Raw genomic sequence first — 4,871 nt, forward strand, 5'->3', positions numbered from 1 at the left:
AGGTTATTTATAATTATTAAAAAATGTTTACCCATCATATCATAATCCTCCAATTTGGTGTTATATCCTAATTAGGAGCTTTCAACCAATCATCATGGTCATGTAAAAGCCAATTTAACCATATCCTTATTTCTTAGAAAGATAGACCTCCATAGTGTGTAGAGGCTACCTATACCATTTATATATATATATACTTTCATTGAGATAAAAGTCTTAATGATAAATTTTCAAGCTTTGGTTATATATGTTCAAATAATTTGAAGGTAATTATCATTCATTGACATAAAAGGGAATGATAGTAAATTAAAAAATAAACAAATAATCTTTACAAGGTTGATGCACAACCATGCAAAATTAATCTAACATAAACATACATATTTATAATGGTCAACACAAACTATCATCCAAAGTTTCTTATAGTCTTAACCATGCTAAATTGTATCTAACATTTCTGTCCTCACTCAATTGGCGTAATATTTAGTGCTTCACTTTGTTTCAATGGACTTGGTTTATTTAAGTTTTCCTACTTCACTTAATTTATTTGAGTTATCCCATTTCATTAAGGTTATCTAGATGCTTTTCTACTTTATGAAAAGTTCAATTGAATTTCTCAATTTATATATATTATGATTTATTGTCTTCACTTGGGCTATTTAGAACCTCAATGTATTCAAGATTAATTACACAAGATTACAACATCAAATTATTTTAGCATGTTTAATAATTGTATATGTTTCTTTATTAGATTGTGAGTGTTCTTTTTATTATTTTGAATTACACTCTTCAATAAATTATTATAATAATACAAACCAAATATTTACATATTTAAATCCAAAAACACATACAAACATCTTATATACTGTAAAAATCTAGTCACTCTTATATTTCATATTAGAAAATCCAATCACAAGCATAAACTTCATCCAATTCTTTTTATTTTCGTTCCCATTTTATTATTTCATTTCTTAAAGATCCATAAGATTTATGACGACAGACTATATAATCTCGTAGATTTATGACTGCAGTAGAAATTTCAATAGTAGAGGATTTTCCTGGCAGAACCGTCCTCGCATATCAGTCCATGCGGAAGATAAGCTGGGCTCCATGTTGAGGTTTTAGAGTAATTAAATGCATAGGAGCATGAGTATAAGACGGTGAAGTCACAAAAGAAAACTTCTGCAGAATCATGGCCAAAACTACTTTTGCTTGCAACAAGGCAAAATTCTGACCCACGCATACATATGGACCCGTGCCAAATGGCATGAACGCCATTGGATGTTTTGCGGCCTTTGAAATTCCTTCACTAAATCTCCCTGGATTGAAATCATTGGCATCACTTCCCCAAAAAGCAGGATCATGGTGGATTGCAAGGATTGGAAGCATAAATTGAGTGCCTGCAGGAATTGAAAGCCTTCCAAGTTTCATTGGCTGAGATGCATGTCGTGTCAGAAATACTCCAGGTGGATAAAGCCTCAAAGCCTCATTTAGAATCATCCCCACCTACAATTAATTTATGAAACTCTCAAAATACTAGAATTGAATTGAAATCTCAGTGTGGTTTAACTGTGATTGCTATTACTTATTTATTGGAATGGTTTAAACATTATATATACCAACACTTTGATTTCTAAACTAAAATTTTTAAATAGTTAAAATTGACTTATTTTTCCAAATTTAATTATCTAAATATGTGTTAAATAATTCATACAATTTTGAAACTTTTAAATAGTTAAAATGAATTTATTTTTCCAAACTTAATTATCTAAATATGTGTTAAATAATTCGTACAATTTTGAAACGACTTAAACTGTCTGCATCTGGATGATTGTTCCTCCCACATACTTCGAGCACTTCTCTGCGACCTCGCTCTTGCCATTCTTGATTTATGCCCAACAATATCATAGTCCATGTCAACAGTCCTGAGGTGGTTTCATGACCAGCAAAGTAGAAAGTCTTTCATTCATCAATGATTTCCTCTGTACTCAGGCTTCCACTGCTTTTTAAATCGAGTCTGCCCTGCTCATTGCTCTCAGACATCATCAAACCAAGCAGGTCAGAACCATATCTACCTTCTTTTTTCATTCCAGCAGTCTTTTCCTTGGCATCTATAATTTGTCTTAAGGATCTTCTTATTTCTCTCTCCACATTCCAACGTTGCCTATTCTTTGTTGTAGGCAGAAACCTGATAAGAGGAATCACCCTTAAGACAATACATGCCAATGTACAAACTGAAAGAAGTGATATGTTCTGCATAATACAGAATATGAATAAACCTTGCTAAGGTACAAAGTCATTTGTCCTAAATTAAGCTGTACCCATAGAAACCAATGACTCTGTTACCAGTGGAACATTCCAAAAGCCAAAAAAGATTCCAAAATGTACATTCTGAACGACCCATGAACAAGAACAAAGCAATTGTACTTGAAGCATGTCACCTGAAACCTGGAATATAAACAGTGCGAAATGATTCAACTGCAAGAACCATCTGTTTGGCCTGCAAATTAAAGATATGCTTTGCTTCTGCAAAACTGCTTCCAAAAGCTGTGCGTGCAATAACATCTGCCGTGAGATCGTTGAACTGCTTTTCCACATCAATTTCCGATGCACCTGACGTTATCAATTTACTCCATTCCTCCAACATATTTCCACAGCTTTTCGCAATTGTCGGAATCATGCCCTGAGAAAAAGATAGTGTCTCTGTAAAGTTGTAATGTATAATGTAATATCTTAATTGGTCCTATATTATTATTATAAATTGGGAAAGTCTTAAGGACAACTCAATAATTTGTTTTAGGACTTGGTATAAAGGAAGGATGATTTCATTTGTTGTAATCATGAGTGTGAATATTTTTGTGATACGAGTATGTGAACTTGTATGTGAGATCCAGTGAATCTAATAACAAATATCTTTTGATCAGAAAAGTGTTTAGTGTAGTTGAGGCATAGTGAGCGGATAAAGAGTTATATTTAGAAAATAAGTTGTCATTGGAAAATGTTGATGTGCAGCTGTATTATCCAGTGAGAATAGTAAAAAGGCTATTTGGACAGCAGGTTCAATGGTCTTCCTAGAAAAAATCCTAATAGAGTCAGCAAAACTCCTAAAAGAGTTGGAATCTCCTAATAGGGATCCAAAGTCTTCTAATAGGGATTGATGTGTACTGAATATATTTCATTGACTCTTAACAGGGTCCATCCTCTTCCAAGAAACTTATATATTAGTACACCATTTTGTGGGTACCATCCCCATCGAAGTTTTCTCTCTGATCAAGGGTTTACCTCGTTAACAGATATAATGTTATTATGTATGGTGATCTTTCTATGATTGTTGCATCTACTATTTACATATTTTGATATTAATAAGAATATTAAGAATTGTTTTAATTGCATATACAATCAAGTAGTGAAAAATACACCTATGTTTAACATTTATCACGATTTCTCTCTAAACTATAATTCAGTTAATCTACTAAGAGACCATAATTTTGGTCCTTCAATTAAAAACATGATTTGAGACATCGAGTGCCCTACCTTCAAGAGATCCATATGGAAGGCGGGATTGATGATTTTCCTGTGCCGAGACCAAGTTTCACCTGTCAATCCCGTAAGTCCCTGTCCAACAAGTTGTTTTGAAAGTGGGTCATCTGTAAGCTTTGGGTAGCTGCCAAATTTAGTGGACAATATCTCCTTAATAAGCTCAGGATGGGGAACGACCAACTTTGCATGAGGCCCAAACCAGAAGATAAAATCCTGACCTATTATATATCACATAGAACAAGTTTATTTAATCCATCAATGCTGCAAAGCTCTGGAATTCTAGCAATATGATTAGTAAAATACCAGATGCATGAAAATATGAATAGTAAAATACCATAGGTTTTGGTCCAGTGATGATAATGGGGAAGAACTCGAGGGAGTATGTCATGTGAGAATGCAGGCATTGGTTTGGACTTGTGCTCCTGGATCATTCTGGATACGTCTTGAGAGTTCCCATAGAATAACTTGTATGGGGGGCCCCTGATTCCTTGGGCTTCAAAGTGCTTTTTCACTTGCAGAGGATTCCACCATATTGCTTTGGCGATCTTGACCAGAAAAAAAACAAAAGCAGCACAAACAGCGGCCAAACAGCAAGATACCCACTCCATATTCCAGATGAAGCCAACACAAAGTAACTCTTTGGTTATGTGAGCTCTATATTTCTAGACAGTGACTTTGTCTATGTAGGATGATGAAAATTAGACGCACTCAATCTTCAAAGGCATGAAACACGTTTTGCTGGCGTGCAGGCAGAGCCCACTCAAGAATATCTGGTAATGGTAAAAGAAAAGGTGGTAATGGTCGCTTTCACGACCATCTGGATACAGCGAGGCATTAAGTGTAGAAGGATCTAGAAGGCTGCAGTAGAAGGATCATATCTGCCATTCGAGGTAGTGTGTAGACTTTGTATGGTTAATGGTTGGTAGTAAGAATCACTTTTCTATAGAAGACAACAGTGGTCGGAAACTTTTTAGAGCATGGTTTTTGTGCGACTAGTTGGTGATACGACCATTCGAGTTAGTGGCTCCTCGCTCCATCTAGTTAGTTAATGAATAGATCGTATTAATTGAGATCAGCGTAGAGATAGGTACAGGCTAATTTCTATTTTAAAAATATATATATATATATCAAAGACAAAATAAAGTCAAACTTATTTTTCTAGATTCATCAAAATGTAGTGATTTTTTTTTCAATTTTTTTTTGTTTTAGGTTACGAACTATGCAGATTATGAAGATCAAACATTGAAATTTTCAAAAAAATCTATGATGTTTTTGATCTTTTTGAAAATTGGTCAACTATACATTTTTGTGGGAGGATAGCCATGTTCGTAGAGATA

At 34.2% G+C, this 4,871-nt stretch overlaps 1 pseudogene across 1 annotated transcript; it reads right to left on the reverse strand.

Annotated features, from left to right (window-relative positions):
* Positions 1-918: 918 nt before the first annotated feature.
* Positions 919-4,230, reverse strand: LOC149536883 (cytochrome P450 734A1-like; annotated as a pseudogene). Its single transcript, XR_016357281.1, has 6 exons — positions 3,869-4,230; positions 3,529-3,752; positions 2,436-2,677; positions 1,789-2,182; positions 1,268-1,500; positions 919-1,196 (listed from the first exon to the last, which is right to left on the reverse strand). The product of XR_016357281.1 is annotated as a cytochrome P450 734A1-like (transcript).
* Between the last annotated feature and the right edge of the window lie 641 nt (positions 4,231-4,871).

The sequence above is a fragment of the Cupressus sempervirens genome, chromosome 10, assembly GCF_028749045.1.
Source record: "Cupressus sempervirens isolate cs-2001-9-10 chromosome 10, ASM2874904v1, whole genome shotgun sequence".
Lineage (NCBI taxonomy): Eukaryota > Viridiplantae > Streptophyta > Pinopsida > Cupressales > Cupressaceae > Cupressus > Cupressus sempervirens.